Raw genomic sequence first — 17,857 nt, 5'->3', positions numbered from 1 at the left:
CTTGGGAGTGTCAATTACTCGTAGAGAGAAGGGTTTCTTCTCCTTAAGTGGAGGTGTACTCTTAAGCAACTCGTTTTGTTCTCTTAGAATCTCCTTGGTCTGAAACACGTAATTTGTTTACTTCAGCCATAAGTAGTGTTAATACGTATATGTCCTGCTTAGTCCCGGGTTCTTGCCCATAGGAATCAATGGCATCTTCGAAAATCTCTTCTTCAATGGTCTCAATAGGTTCTATGAGACTAGATGGGTCCATTTGATTTTCTTCATCAGAAATGGCCAAAGAATCCAACAGTGGTGCGGTGTTGATGCTTGTCTTCTTACTTGCAGGGGGCAATGGAAGTTTGTTACTATCAATCAAATCTTGGATGGCTTCCTTTAGCCTCCAACAATTTTCCTTAGGATGGCCCCTGCCTTGATGATACTTACAGTGTGCATTTGGGTTCCAGCTAGCCGTTCTCCTTTCGACAAGTGGGTCCCCAAATGGTCCAATAGGAGTTATAAGACCTTTTGCGTGTGGGCGGTCAAATGCGATGTCATAACTCATACCAATAGGAGTATAGTTCTTCCTAAATGGTTTCTTTTGTCCTTGGTTGTTGTTCATAGCTAGGAATTCATTTAAATTAAAGGTGCCAACATTATTTGAGTGGGTGGATTTAGAAGAAGAAGGATTGTCGTTCTTCTTACCCTTCCAGCCACTGTTGGAGTTATTGTTAGCAGCTTTTTGTTTGGCTAAGTCGTCTTCAATATTGATACCAATATCATAGACGGCCTTAAAGGTGTGTAAATTGCTTTGGTACTTGAGATGTTTAGAGTATTTCTCTTGGAGGTTCTTAATGAACATCCTTACAGACTCTTTCTCACTAGGTACCTCAACCATTTTTGCAGTAGTCTCCCTCCATTTGTTAAAGAAGGAAGTAAAGCCTTCATTTTCTTTTTGCTTTAGAATTTCAAGTTCCCTATGATCAGTTTCAACTTGAATATTACATTTGTATCTTTCAATGAAAGTACTTACAATGGATTCCCAACTAGAGGTCTTTTCTTTATCAAGAGAAAAGTACCACTGTTGACACACAGCTTCTAAAGACAAAGAAAATACAGAATGAAAGGCTTTCTTGTCTATCCCCTTAATGTTCACTACAGTTTCAAAAGCTCTTAAATGAAAATAAGGGTTATCCATAGGTTTGAATTTCGGGATGTCGTTGGCATTGAACTTCTGTGGGAGAAGGTCCTTATCCACCAAGACCCCTTGTGAGCTAATCCCTTGGAATCTAAAGTCATTGAACAGTTTGCTCAAGCTTTCCTGGATTAAGTCCATTTGCTGCTGTTTCACAGGGTCATTGATTTGCAGGGTTAAACCTTTCAATATCTCAGCCAAGTTAGCTACCTCTCCCTTAACTTCATTAAGTTCTTCTTGACTAGCCATTATCTTCTTAGCCTTCCTTTTCCTACTAACCGGTTTGTCAAAAAGTACTACTTGAACGAAAGTGTTGTCTTTGATTAGACCCCCTTCTTTTCTTGTCCACGCGTTGTAAGTTAAACCATATTTGTTTTAATAACCCGACTCTAATCGACTTTGATTTTATGGTTTAGAAATTAAAATAAAGAGAAAAAAGCATAAATAGGGTGCATATTTTAGGGATAGGTTCAATGAATTGGTTAATTGGAGGATTAATATCCGACTTACCCCCCTAAAAAAAATAACGGAAAACATGCATTCAAGAATCCCTACACATGGTCATGGCGTGACAAACATGTTATGTGTGTGCATTATAAATGTGCGTGAGTGACATGCTTTGAATCTAGTGTATGACCATGGGACTTAAGTGCCTAGACTCAATTAAAGACTTGGACATGGTTTGAACCATTAATAAACTGATAAACTGATTAGTAGACTGTTTAATTAGACTCGTCGTGATGACTTGAGCAAAAAACTGGACTGTCGCTGAAACGACAGAACTGTCGCCACTGTTTAAAGCCTGTCACCAGACGACAAAACTGTCGCTAGGCGACAGACACTAAACAGGGGCGCCACAGCCCAGATTTCTGCGCCATTGCTGGAACATTAATCTGGACTGTTTCCAGTAATTTTACTCTAAATGGACATGCCTAAAGTCGTACTAAGTCAGGTTAATTAATTTATTAGTCTTTAATTAATTCTAAATTAATTATTTGATTAATTAGACAAAGTCCTTTTAGTCATTTTATTTAGTCTTAAACACAAGTCAAACAAACGGTTAACACATATATAGTATGCACAAACAAGGATGCACAAGTAGTTCATATAGTCACAATATGATGCAATGAGTTTGCAACCTAACCATGGCTCTAGTTCTCTAAAGTTCAAGGATATGGGTTAAGTCAAAGAGGGTCCATGGTTATGAGTCCGGATGCATCGCGCGGAAGCCTAACCGTGAAGGGTTGGCGCGTATGGATGGGACCCCGCAAGTTAAAAACTTGCTTCCATGGTTTGGTGGATTCACAAACTTGCATGTACCCGTCGTTGCCAGGAGCGTTCGTTTGGGTAGATGAAGCGTGAACCCCCAGAGGGTTATGTCCATATGTAGAACACATATGGGTTTCAGAAAAGTGAGAAAAGAACTCAATCATAGAAATGGTCAAAACAAGAAGGCAGGCTCGGTATTGGAAGAACTTGGCGCCAGACTACAGGGACTGTCGCCGCAAAAGAACCCCTGTCGCCAAGCGATAGAACTGTCGCCAGGCGACAAGCCCTGTTTTCTAGACGCTAGTTCCTACATGCCTCAGCAGGTATCCGTGTTCTTATAATTTTTCCAGATTTCGCAGCATTATTTCGATTCTAGTTGTGAAAGAAATTTCTCAAATTTCCTACGTGTAAAAATCTTATGTTTTTTACTCATTGGTCTATCCAATGAGGACCTTTTTATGCATATGACAATAATGTTAATCAAAATTACGCACATGAAATACTTAGAATTTTTCGAGTCTCATCCGCTCATTCTAAATTATTGCCAAAATAAATTTCAGGAATTTAAATAGAAATCCTCCCCAGTGGAGTCGCCAAAAAACTGTAGGGAATATTTCAAGCGTTATAACCCCAAACTTGAACCCCACTGTGATCATACACTAAAGTATGGTGGCGTTCCAAAGGGAAGAAAGCTAGAGCAAAAGAGTCGCCAACAAGTTTTAGGAACTTGTATACCTAAAACGATCCAGAAGATCGTCGAATCCATAAGGTCTTGAACCAAACATGGTTCGGGGATGAGGGTACAAATCCAATCTACAAAAGAAAGGACCCGCCCTATAAAATAGGCCTTTACTTTGTTCTACTCGTATTCATGTGCGCTTTCTGACTAACATGCAAACATTAGATTAATCCTAAACCTGTTTATCTATGTTGGTTGAATATTAATGCACAAATAAAACTATTATTGGAGATCACTTGAATTAAAATCACATTAGCCTAAACCAAATTATTGATTATCTTATTAAGCGTGATTTCAAGTACAAATTCCCTTTAATATGCATAAAAGGCGTGATCAAGCAATAACAATAAAATAAATAATATCAAGCAACATAATAATAATAAGCAATAAATATAATAACAATCATGTTAAGGCATAATAAAGCTTAAATATAATAGCAAGATCCTAGGCATGATACTAACAAGATTAATAACAAAATCCTAGCATGTCACTAAGCAATAAAGATCAAAGCTTTAAACCTAACATGGTACCAACATGCTATTAGAAAAGATAAAGGCACCCTAAACATGATACTAGAAAGCATTAAATAACATCCTAACATGATACTAGGAAGCATTAAATAACATCCTAACATGATACTAGGAAGCATTAGAAACATCCTAACATGATACTAGGAATTAAACATTAATAAACATGCTCTCTACATTGTGAAAGAAATAAGGAGTAAGCTAATCTACTTACTTTGAAGCCTCGTACCTCTTTCTAATAACAAAATACACAAGTTAGTAACTTCAATGAAAATAATAAAGAACAATTAAGTAATTAAATTGAAATCAAAGTAAATAAAGTTTTGACTAGATTTGGACCAAACCCTCAGAAAATATTAAACCTTGCACGTCTAGGGCGACGGCAACTTCGAACTTGGCTAGATGCTTCTAAGTCTTGTGAATGTGGAATTGTGTTTGTAAAAAGGTTGGTTTAGAAAGAGAAAGAAAGAAAGCAAGTATTGCTCAAGAGAGAATAGAGATAATTGGATGATTGTGAATGAATGAAAACGGAGTTTCGGGACCCTATTTATAAGGAAAATAATCCGGAAAAGTATAGAATTTGATAAGGAATAAAACTACACGTTGTCGCCAGAAACTCACGCTGTTGCGAGGCGACAAGGTCTGTCGCCACGTGACAGACTTGTCGTTTGGCGACAGTCTGACTTAGACGCGTTTTTCCACGCGGAATCCGATCTTTAATCAACTTGATTTACGGAATCCGTACAGAAGATAAAACGTATTTTCAAAGATAATATAATAATAATAAAATAATAATATTTTATTCTAAATAAAAATCCATCTTAAAAATAATTATTAAATCTAATAATATTAGAATTAAAAGGAACCTTCTAGAAACTTCTAGAAAGTTATAATTAATCCTAATAATTTTAGGAATAATAATTAACATTGGGTCCTCCTCTAGATCATTGGGCCGTATGTAAATAATTAACCGGGCCCAGTTTAGTATTTTGGCCATAACTTCTTTAATATTCATCGGAATTGGGCTTATAATATATCGTTGGGAATTTCTCAACGGTAACCCCTAATTTTTGCTACGCCCCAATGGCAACCTCCCCTTTTTTTAATTATACAAAATGACCTTAGTTAAAAAAATTCATCTCACTCATAACCTAATTTCATTAAATATTAACTATAGTTAGATTTATATTAAAAAATAAATAAAAAAAATTAACCCTAACCACCAAAAATCAGCCACCAACTGCCTACCACCACCTGCCCAGCCACCATCTGCCACCCACCATCTTCCTTCCGGCATACCATCCCAAGTCCTCCGATCGCCGACGATTCTACCCACCCAGACTACCCCGACCGCCATTGATGATGCGCCAACTCCACCTCAAACACCGCCACAACCCTCCTTCCCTCTCCTCCTTCTTACCGTCACCACCACTAGATCGCCAATCTCGGAAGCCCGACCACCCCAGACCGGTGAACCCAAACACGAATTAGATTTTGTAGATCGATCAAGGAGCGATTGCTTCAATGGAATGAGCGCTCGGAAGGGTCTTACGGTGGCTCTGCTGTGGACTGAGTGCAACGGTGGTTTTTGTGGTCGAATTGGAGGTGCTGGTGGTTAATTTGGTGGCTAACGGTGGTTGTCTCGTGGGAATCGGTTGTTGGTTGGTTACGGGCTGCTGTATGAAGGAGTTGTTGCGCTGGGGTTGTGCGGTGATGGGTTGAAGGTGGAGGTAGGGATGTGGTTGGTTGCCGGCTGCTGTGCGAGGGAGTTGTTGCGTTGGGGTTCGGCGCTTTGGGTGTGAGGTCGGTGTTTCAGATGAGGGGGTTGGGTGGGAGGCAGCTCCGATGAGGATGGAGGTGGTGCTGGCTAGATCTGGTGGGGTGAGGGTGGAGGTGGTGGTAGGGTTGGTGGTTTTTCTTTTTAGTTTTTTTTTTTTCAAAACTAACCATAGTTAGTTTTTTTTAATTAATTAACTCTCATTAATGTCATAAGTGAGATAAGTTTTTTAATTGGGGTCATATTGTATAATAAAAAAAAGGGGGAGGTTACCATTGGTGCGTAGCAAAAATTGGGGGTTACCGTTGAGAATTTCCCTATATCGTTGGAAAGGTCTCTTCGAGCCCCATCCAACTACACCATTATTGGACCCTTATTATGGACCAAACTAAACTGGTTTGGCTATTTTTAATAAATAGAGTTATTTTCAAAAACAGAGAGAGAAGAGAATTTTAAATAAAACTAAACCGCAACACCCTTCCACGCTTTCACCTCATTCGATTATGGTTCGACGTGAAAGGCATTCATCACTGGGTTTGGTTTTGGGGAGACACAAATGGGTGTCTACACTTACCCTTTGGGATCTTGATTGACCTATCGGCTAATTGCAATGTGATCTTGGAAGGTAAAAATTCCCCTAGCTCTAGTCTTTGATAGACCGAATATGGCATAAGGCTAACACTAGCTCCTAACTCACATAAGGCATTATCAATTTGAATCTTATTAATAGCACAAGGGATAGAGAAATTTCCGGGATCCTTCAAATTAGGTGGCATCTTATTCATTATGATCGCGCTACAATTCTCGGTTAGGCTAACCGTTTCCGCCATATCACATGTCCTCTTTCCACTCAAAATCTCTTTAAGGAACTTAGCATAGTTTGGCATTTGTTCTACCACATCGGTGAAAGGAAGAGTAAGATGAAGTTGCTTAAGCATCTCTATGAATTTCCCAAATTGCTCATCCAATTTGTGCCTATTATACTTTTGGGGATAAGGGAGCTTGGGCTTGTAAAGTTCCTTTTCTTTCTCTTTTGCTCTTTCTACTTGTTCCTCATCAATTTTCTCAATTAAGGGACTCTCATCTCCCTCAATCTCAAACGGGCTCTTGCTAGTACTCTCTCTAGCATCTCTCTTCTTAGGTACTCCACTCTCAAGGACCCTACCACTCCTAGTAACAATCGAATTCATAGGGTCATTAGAATCTAGCCAATTGGGAAATTCGGTTTCCTAACTCCTTATTTTGAGTCAACATGTCATTGAAATTCTCATCATTCACGGCCATGTAGCAAACTGGCTTGTTTCTCAAAAACCTCTTCCAAGAAACTCCTAGAAGAAAATGGTTGATCATTGAAATTATCACTTGGGCCTCGAGTATTTGGAACGAAACCAAGTGGGGAACCTCTTTGAACATTAGGTTGAAAATTTCCCCTACTTTGATTATTCCAATTACCCCTAGCTTGATTTTGGCCATGATGTTGACTATGGTTACCATAACCTTGGTTATGATCCCCATGCCCTCGGCCATGACTTTGATAATTATAACCATGATTGTTATAGCTACCATGAATCCCTTGGACTCCATGATTTCTACAACCACCACTTTGATTATAATTATCATAGTTCGCTTGGTTATGATAATTCCTATTTCCAACATTTATTTGAACATCAAATCTAGGTTCAAGATTATGATTATCTACATAATTCCCATGATTATTTTCAATTCCATCACATTCATCACAAGGAACATTGGGACACATAGAAGCATCATGATCACTCATTCCACATAAATCACAAGGCCAACATTCTCTAATCATGCAACAAGAAGAAGGAACAGTGTTAGGGTAAGAAGATGTACCTCTCCCCTTAATTTGGGAGGGAAGAATTGGATCTTGCGAAGGTGAACTCTCAAGCTTGGCTTTGAGGGACACAACCTGTTTCCCTAAATCCGAAATTAGAGTGGTCAAATCGTTGATGGCATTGAGTTGTTCGATTGAGCACCCCTTGTTAGTTGGCTCTTTCTCCACCTCTTGCCAATTCATATAATGTCTCACCACTTCATCTATTGCATCCACCACTTCTTCTTCCGTTTTGTTCATTATCGGGCCTGCGGCTCCGGCATCTAAGCTTGCTCTTCCTTGAGAACTCAACCCACCGTAGAAGATTTGTATAATTTGGTAGGTAGGAATCCGATGATGTGGACACTCTCGTTGATACTCCTTATACCTCTCCCATGCTTCATAGAGACTCTCATTAGGCCCTTGCTTGAAGCATTGGATCAAAGCCCTAGATTCCGCCTTCTTCTTTTGTGGGAAGAAGCGAGATAAGAAAGCCTTGGTGACTTCATCCCACGTCCTTAGGGACCTTGCCTTATCCAACCACTCTAAAGCACTTCCAATGAGAGAGAAGGGAAACAATTTGAGCCTTATGTACTCTTGAGCAACTCCGGCTACCACAATTGTATTGCAATACTTCTCAAAATCCTTGAGATGATTTAGAGGATTTTCACTTTTTGTACCACCGAATTGTTTCCTCTCAATCAAGGTAATCATAGCCGGTTTGATTTCAAAGTCATTATCCGGAACCAACAATGGAACAATTCCGCTCTCATACTTGTAAGCACCCGGAGTGCCTAACTCCTTCAATGTAACTGTAGACACCCATTTGTGTCTCCCCAAAACCAAAACCAGTGATGAATGCCTTTCACGTCGAACCATAATCGAATGAGGCGAAAGTGGTTGAAAGTCAAATGTTATGGTTTAGTTTTATTAAAGTTCTCTTTTCTCTGTTTTTTGAAAATAACTCTATTTATTTTAAAATAGCCAAACCAGTTTAGTTTGGTCCATAATTAAGGTCCAATAATAGTGTAGTTGGATGGGGCTCGAAAAGACCTTTCCAACGATATATTATAAGCCCAATTCCGATGAATAGTGAGGAAGTTATGGCCAAAATACTAAACTGGGCCCAAACCGGATTTTACCTACGACCCAATGATCATGTGGAGGGTCCAAAGGTTTAATCCTATTCCTAAACTAATTAGGATTGATTAGAATCTTCTATAAGTTTCTAAAATATCTTAATTATCCTTTTTGAAAAGATAAGATCATGGAATTTGATTTGAATATAAACTTTCCTTTTTTAAAACTTTTCTAATTCTATTCGAATTTAAAGATGTTCAAAGACAGTCAGATATTATTTTCGTGTCTCATAGTTTTAATCCAAATTTTATATGGTTGGATAGATCTTGAAATTATCTTTCCAATGATATATTATAATATTAAATCCGAGCTATAACGAAAAAGATATGAAAGGAATACGAAACTCTATCCAAAACTGACACCCTTTCACTATTCCGGCCATATCTTTTTATCTACAAAAGCTTTTATTCTGATTCTAATTGCATTAGAAAGTAGACTTCAAGAGCTTTCCAACGACATATTATATGACTTATTTGGACTTCTAGATCAAAAGATATGATAAAAACAAAATCCGCAAAAACTGTTTCTGTCGCCAAACGACAGGCTTGTCGCCTCGCGACAGACTCTGTCGCCTAGCTACAAGATAAATTTCTGGCGACAGGTCTAGTTTTCTGGCGACAGCGTGTAGTTTTATTCCTTATCAAATTCTATAATTTTCCGGACTATTTTCTTATAAATAGAGTCCCGAACCTCTGTTTTTATTGATCAACTCATCAATTCTCTCAATCAACTTTCATCAACTCTCATCATCAATTCTCTCTATTCTCTCTCTAAGCAATATAGCTTAATTCTTAATCTTTCTCTCTCTTTCTAAACCAACCTTTTTACAAACAATATTCCGCATTCACAAGACTTAGAGTCTCTTAGCCAAGTTCGAAGTTGCCTTCGCCCTAGACGTGCAAGGTTTGATATTTTCTGAGGGTTTGGTCCAAAACTAGTCAAAACTTTATTTAATTTGATTTCAATTTAATTATTTAATTATTATTTATTATTTTCATTGAAGTTTACTAACTTGTGTATTTTGTTATTAGAAAGAGGTACGAGGCTTCAAAGTAAGTAGATTAGCTTACTCCCTATTTTATTCACAATGTAGAAAGCATGTTTATTAATGTTTAATTCCTAGTATCATGTTAGGATGCTTTTTATGCTTTCTAGTGTCATGTTAGGATGTTATCTTATGCTTTCTAGTGTCATGTTTAGGGTGCCTTTACTCTTTCTAATATCATGTTAGTACCATGTTAGGTTTAAAGCTTTGATCTTTATTGTTTAGTGACATGCTAGGGTTTGTTATTAATCTTGTTAGTATCATGCCTAGGATCTTGCTATTATTATTAAGCTTTATTATGCCTTATCATGCTATTATCATCATTATTGTTATTGATTTATTATTATGTTGCTTGATATATTTTATTGTTATTGCTTGATCACACCTTTTATGATTGTTAAAGGGAATTTGTACTTGAAATCACGCTTAATAAGATAATTAATAATTTGGTTTAGGCTAATGTGATTTTAACTCAAGTGATCGCCAATAATAGTCTTATTTGTGCATTAATATTCAACCAACATAGATAAACAGGGTAGGTTCAATATAATGTTTGTATGTTATTCGAAAAGCGCACATGAATACGAGCAGAACAAAGTAGAGGCCTATTTTATAGGGAGGGTCCTTTCTTTTGTTGATTGGATTCGTACCCTCATCCCCGAACCCTGTTTGGTTCAAGACCTTATGGAGTTGATGTTCCTTTTGGATTGTCTTTTGGGTTTACAAGTTCCTAAAACTTGTTGGCGACTCTTTTGCTCTCTTTTCTTTCCCTTTGGAACGCCACCATACTTTAGTGTATGATCACAGTGGGGTTCAAGTTTGGGGTCATAATGCTTGAAATATTCCCTACAGTAACTCTATGAGCTTCTCCCATGTTCACTTGCACACACAATCTCAAACAAAATTATTAGTAACACGGCTAAAAATGTAGCCTAAAGGAAAATCTTCTTGTGTTTTTGAATAAGATGGAATAGACTCAACAACAATACAAAATCACAACACCACTCCCCGGCAACAGCGCCATTTTGACGAGAGTCGAGACTAGTTCGTTGAAACTAACCCTACCCTAGGCCAAACAAAATTTGTAATCACTCAACACACCCTTATACAAGTATAATAGTAAGTCAAGGGTCGAACCACTAAGGAATGGAGGGCGATCCTATATTGTCAAGTCAAGCTATTCCGGAAAGGAGAGGTAAGGGTGAGAATGCTACACAACTAAACAAGCTAGGTTGAGACAAATGTAATAAACACTAGGGCTCGGGATCCACATATACTTGTAACGGATCAGCTAACTTGGGAAAGAGTTGACTAAGTCGAGTGATGCGAGGGAAAACCAATCATGCAACCAAAAGAGCATATCAAGATATTTTCCTAGAGGTCTAACTAGCGTCAACTACGATAAACTATAGCTAGGAACGTCACAAGACACCTCAATAGTTGAATGCAAGCCACAAATCAATTGTTTGTATCAATGTGAACTTACAATGTAATCTAGTGTGAATAACTAGGGTGATCAAGCCTAAATCAAGCACCCACATGCACAAAATCGATTAACCAATTTAATCACATCATCAACTCAATCAATTTTCCCAAATTAACTTCAATCCATTACTCATACATGCTTCACCATTACCCTAGCAATCAAACTACTCACAATCCATCGACAACATCAAAATTAAAGCTAAACTAACCAACAAATTCATATTCATCAACTAAAATCAAACTAAATTGATAAGTGACATTTATGGCACTCATTTGATCTCTTTTTGGATGAATTTCATTTCATTTTATAACTCTTTTCTTTAGTTTTCTTTAGTTTTGCTCTTTATTTCTTCATTTTGTGCTTTTCGTAGTTAGTTTGTTTATTTTGTGCATTTTCTCGTTTATTTGTTGTTTTTCTCTACTATTTGCTTCTTTTCTTTTGTTTGTAGGTTATGATCGATTGTCCAAGGATTCCCGAGCTTCCCTTCAACGGTTATCATTGCTTTTGATGCCTTGTGCTAGTGCATTGAGCTTCAAGTCAAGAGGAACTCGAAGAGCAAGTTTCAAGACCGGTGCACACAAGCGGTGTGGACACCATTTATGCCTTGTGCCCACCAAAATTACCAAAAACTTGCTGCCTACTTCGTTCCCCATCACCATCACCAAAGGTGTGTGCACCGGATGAGCTAGGATGAAGAAGGGAAGGGAACATACCCACATAGGTGCGGGCGCACAAGAGGGATGTGCGGCCGCACAGGTGGCGCGTGCGGCCGCACACCAGGCGCGTGCGGGCGCACCCACATGGGTATGTGCCCGTGCGCCCCTTTCTCTCTCCTACGTGCGACCGCACCGGCGTGGGTCTATTTTTGGACGTCATAACCGACTTCTCCCTTGTATATATAGCTATTTCCTTCTATTTTTGGACAAGTTTTACATTAGATTTCATTTGCTTAGTTTTTGATTAGATTTTTAGAGAGAGAAACTCAAGCTTGAAGAGAGAGAAATTCATGGTGTATTGTTGATGATTCAAGATTTCTTCATTGTAATTGATCTTTGATCAAGTTTGTAAGGATTACTCATCTTTGATTTCAATATAAGTTTGATTTTAGTTGATTTCATTTGCTTTTCATATGATTGTTGATTGTTTGATGTTTGATTGGAGTTTAATTGAAGTTTAATTGATTTTTGCATTGATCTTTAGATTTCTAATATGTTGATGATGAAATTGTTGATTAGTGTAGTTTTGACCTTAATTTCTATGGCTAGTGAGTAGTTTACTTGCTAGGGTAATGGTGAAGCATGTATGAGTGATGGATTAGAGTAATTGGGGATAATTAATGGAGTTGATGATGTGATTAAACTTGGTTGATGATTCATGTGCATGTGTGTAATTGATTGAAGCTTGGCCATCTTTGATTGTTGCACTAGATTGCATTGTAAGCTCACATTGATACGGACCATTTATTTGTGACTTGCATTTTCACGATTGAGGTATCTTGTGATGTTTCCTAGTTAGAGTTTATCGTAGTTGACGCTAGTTAGACCTCTAGGAGAATAGCTTGATATGCTCTTTTGGATGCATGTCTGATCTTCCCTCACATTGATTGACTTAGTTGGTTTGACCTCCCAAATTATCCTTCTCTATTACAATTACATGTGGATCCATTCCCCTAGTGCCTATTACCTTTGATTTCTTACAAGTTCATTTGCATTATTAGCTTTAGCTTTAGTTCTAGCTATAAACCCCGCTCTTGACTTTGGAGTAGCTTAGCGTTAGGCAGTAGACATTCAATTACCATTCCCTTGGGTTCGACGTCGACTTACTACTATACTCATATAGGGGTTTGTTGAGTTTACAAATTTTGTTTGATTGGGTGGTGAAGGTAGCCCAACGACCTACCGTTTCGTGTCCTATCATAAATCAATCAAACAATCAACAAACTTGAACAATCAACAAAACAATTGAAATTAAACAAAAGATTGAATTAAAGTGAAAGAAATCCTCACAAACTTGATCAAAATCAAACCAAATGTAGCTATCTTCAATCATCAATCTTCAATCATCAATCCTCAAGTTTCTCTCTCTAAAAACCTAAGAACAAGAGTTTCTCTCTCTAAGAAAATCCAACCTAAAACTAATTCTAATTATATTCTAATGATTCTCCCTCTAAAAATAGAAGGAAATGCTATATATAGTAAAACTAACAAGAGAGAAGTTAGTTATATCGTCCAAAAGAAACCCCGGAAGGTGCGGTCGCATCAAAGGAGAGGCGCGGCCGCGAGAAAATGGGTACGAAACAGGGACCCTGGGAGGCGCGCCCGCACCCGCACCAGGCGCGCCCACTCCACCCAAGAGCGCGGCCGCACCACCCTCATGCGCGCCCGCACCTGGCAGCAGGGCAAGCCCCCCTCTTCTTCGTCCTAGATCATCCTCGTACGCTCGTCTTGGTGATGAGATGAACACTAAGGTAGGCAGTCTTGAAATGGCTATTTTGGTGGGGTCATCCCAAAGATGATGCCCCCACCACATGCGTGCACCGATATCATGAACTTGCTCCTTCCATTCCTTCATACTTAAGCTCTAAAAGGCGAACATGAGGCATCCAAATTGATGAGAAATATGAGAGGAAGGCTCGGGAATCCTTGGAAACACGATCATAACCTGAAAATAAACGAAAACAAATAAATTAAAAGGGAAAAAGACCAAATAAACAAAGAAATGCACAATAAAAGAAAACTAACTACGGAAAGCCCAAACTAAAGAAATAAACAACAAAACTAAGGAAAACTAAAGAAAACAGCTATAGAATAGCATGAAATTCATCCTAAAAGAAGCCAACTGAGTCCCATAAATGACACTCATCATTCATCAATTCAATATTTCTATACTTTTACAATCAAATCACATCTGCTCGATTCATAATCCAATTGCAAAGAATTAAAACAATTCAATAAGAAATTATCATGCAATATCAATAATCAACAATAACAAATTATCCCTTCATATTAATTATGGATCTCCATAAACCCTAGAATTAAACTACTCAGACATAATTAAATCTAAACTAAACAAAGCAATAAAAGGAGTCATGATAGAGTAAAGGAATAAAATTGCTGAAATTAATAAAGAATAAATCGTTACCAAAGTTAACAAAATTAAGGATTTGAATCAAGAACAAGAGTAAAGTTGTAGAGAGAAATCTAGAGAGAGAAAAATACTAAGTAGAGAGAGTGTGTTTAAAAGAAGAGATAAACAAAATAAAACTACTAAATCGTACTTGTACAAAGCCTCAAATTACTCCTAATTAGAAATTAAGTATTCGTCAAATTAAGGTCTTCAAAAACACGCGCCCGATCGGGCGAAGGGCCTCCCGGTCGGGCGCGCCTTTTTCTTCGCACTTTCATCCTCGTAGTCACACCCGATCGGGCTAATGCTCACCCGATCGGGCTCGGCTTCTCCAATGAGCTTGGAACTTCGATTGGGCCTTGTTTCTTAGCCCAATCCGGATATCCACTTAGGGTCTTGAATACTCGGTCCAACGCTCATATTCCACAAGTCGAGCCCTTAATAACCGGCTTTATGACTCTAACCGGTCTTGGGCTTCAAAACGGTGGTGCTCCTCCAATGTCCATAGTTGCTCCATGAAAACCCGGGAAAATGCTCCAAAAGTGCAATTTCCTACAAAACTCAATCAAAACTAAGAAAACACTAGAAAACACCAATTAGTAACAAAAGTGGCTCTGGAGAGCCAAAAACACTACTAATTATGACCAAGGGACGGGGGTAAAATACTATGTGAATTAGACACATCAAACTTCCCCAAGCCAAACCTTTGCTTGTCCCTAAGCAAAGAGCTCATCAATGAACATATAAACATGCCTCACCCCAAGTAATCAAGTCAAGCACAAACGATTCAAGGCAAATCTAATAAACATGCTTCAATATCAATCAATCTTATTCATCCAATCACTCATCCTCCCCAACAATTGTCAAATAGAGCAAACCACATGAGCATATAGAATTCAAGACTAGTGCTCACACACTCAACTCTCATTCATGTGGCGAGTAAAAGATGTACTCGATTGCTCCCTAACCACCCCTTTATATGTGAACAATGCCCTCCCAAACTCACAACACTCGTGTGTTTAAAAAGACATACACTCAACCTAATAGTCGACTTGGAATATGTCAAGTCATAACTTGCATTGATAAGCAACACTTTAACATCTACACAACTCTATGCACAAGGTCAGAAGGTCTTTAAAGCTTGTAATGTAAGGTTAGGGTAAAGGGTAGAATATATTTGGGAATACGTGAGAGAAAAGCTATGCTTAAAGGGAGCCAAATCCTAAGAAAACCCATGATCAATATAAATAATGATCAACATCTCCAACATAACCAACTCCAAAAAAAATCCACCAAATACAACTCCAAAAATATCAAACAATCCCAACTCTTACAATTTCACTCATAAATATATAATAATGTAGAACTCGAGTGAATCACAAGCTCTAAACTATCAAACTTGAAATATTTTCATTGAAACTCAACTTTTTTCTTTTGATCAACCTTCACTTAGAACACTTGAACATTTAACATTTTTTTTTTTTTGCTCTCTTTTTTTTTCTTTTGAAGTTCACTTTTTTCCATTTTTTCTATTTTTTTTTAAACTTCTCTTTTTTTTCTTTCATATATCGTACCTTATTTTTTCAAGACAATTCAACTTTCAAACTCATCAAAAATAAAATACGAACAAGAACAAATAACTTCTCAAAACCCACCCAAATTGTGCAAATATATAATAAGCACACTACAAACTCCCTCGCCTCACTCACTAATAGCTTCCCCAAGCCAAGCTTGGGACTAGTAACCAATGGGGCTAAATAGGCTTGCAATGTGTTGTAATGTGGCTAATAAACAACAAAAAGTCAAGGAGACAACATGGGTAGCAAGAAAGGAACAAATGTATCTAAAATCATCTGAAGGCCACCTAAAGAACAAATGCCTTCGTCCTCCACATGTGCATAATAATGAGTCATAAAACACTACTCATAAATGCAAACCAATACTCAAATTCATTGACATACCAGGAACTAACACACATTCCTAACCAAATCAACTAGTCAACCACTATATTCACAAGTAGTTAGACAAAATTGACGCATGTTAAGGCATCCAAGCAATCAAACTACAAATCATGATCAACAAATCCACAATGCTCATCATCGTATACCAAGAATCAAAACAATATTTTTGAACTATGGGGCACAGGGAAGCATGATTCATAATTCATTGGAACGTATTTTTGGATTTTTTTATTTTTCTAATTTTTTTTGTATTTTTTTCATATAGGAAAGCAATAAAAACTACACTAGAAAGCAAATAAATCTATACTAGAAAGCAATAAATAGGGAAAAGAGAGAGAGATTTACCAAATATACAAGATCATCTTCCCCAAGCCAAATCAAGCAATGCCCTCATTGACTTGGGAGTGTAGCTAGGAGTAGCTACTCCTCATCATCATCCTCGTCTATCCTCGAGTAGCCACCCCCATGGCTTAAGCCGACACCTCCATGGCTCGAACCGACACCTCCATAACCCGAACCACCTGCAAAATAGTTAGGGTCCACATTCCCCCAAGCCCACCAAAAGGAGCATCGGCCCCATAACCATGGACCGAAGAATAGTCCACATAACTACCAAAAGCACCGAGGGTCGAATATCCTCCTTGAGGATATTGAAATCAATCAGGAACAAGAGCCTCGGGGGGAATAACCCCTCGGCGTGCATAGTCATCGTACACAGGGTATAAACCCCTCCCTAGGTTTCGCTCCACATGCCCAACCCGTCTATCTAGAGAACCTACTCTAGTGTCAAGGTTTTACACTAAACCCTCTACTCTTCCTTGTCCCCTCTCAATCCTATCAAGTTGGCTTCTAAAAGCCGAGAAGTCATATGGGGCATTGGGATCGATGTTATAGTCAACGGAAGAGGTAGGGATGTCATGTGTGTAGGGTTGGGGTGGTGGTTGTGGTTGGAATTGAGGGTAACGGTGGGGTGGTGATTGGTGAGCTGCTTGAGCCTCCCCTTGGTTACCTAACTCAAATGTATAAGAAGTCTTACTGTTGACACCTAAAAATGTCTCCCCAAAACCAAACCCGATGATGAACAACCTTTCACCGCCACTATTGCTAGGGTTGAGTATCTAATCTTTGGAGTGCTTAAATCCATGTTCATTCCCAATACATTTCATAAACCAACCCAATTCCTAGCCCATTTCACCAAATCATAACTTATTTTCCTGTTTTCGTGCCTTTAAACCCAAAATAATTCATTTCGTGTCCATTAAAATCATTCATTTCATGTCCTTTTTATAAAACGTTTAGACTAGTTTATTTTGGTCCATAATATGGGTCCAATTATTAAATATTTGGATGGGGTTTGAAAAGAGCTTTCCAACAATATATTATAAGCCCAAATCCGAGTTATAACGAATAAGTTATGACCAAAATACTAAACTGAGTCCAAACCGAACCTAAGCCCACCTTACCTACGACCCAATGATCATGTGGAGGGTCCAAAGGATTTAATCCCATTCCTAAAACAATTAAGCTTAATTGAAAGCTTCTATAAGTTTCTAAAATATCTTAATTATCCTTTTTGAAAAGATACGATAAAAGAGTTTAAAATTGAATAAAACTCCTCTTTTTGAAAGTCCTAATTCTATTCGAATTGAAAGACGTTCAAAGATAGTCAGATGTTATTTTCGTGCTTCATAGTTTTTATCTAAATCTTATCTGGTTGGATAGCTCTTGAAATTATCTTTTCAATGATATATTATAATATTAATTCCGAGCTATAAC

General features: G+C 38.0%; 1 non-coding gene across 1 annotated transcript; it reads left to right on the top strand.

Annotated features, from left to right (window-relative positions):
• The first annotated feature begins 7,672 nt into the window (after positions 1-7,672).
• LOC145603269 (small nucleolar RNA R71) lies at positions 7,673-7,778 on the top strand. Its single transcript, XR_014104787.1, has one exon. It is a non-coding gene; the product is annotated as a small nucleolar RNA R71 (small nucleolar RNA).
• Positions 7,779-17,857: the final 10,079 nt, after the last annotated feature.

Source organism: Chenopodium album, chromosome 21 (assembly GCF_948465745.1).
Source record: "Chenopodium album chromosome 21, dcCheAlbu1.1, whole genome shotgun sequence".
Taxonomy (NCBI): Eukaryota; Viridiplantae; Streptophyta; class Magnoliopsida; order Caryophyllales; family Amaranthaceae; genus Chenopodium; species Chenopodium album.
Note: the sequence above shows the minus strand (reverse complement) of the source record. Positions and strands in the feature narration are given on the sequence as shown.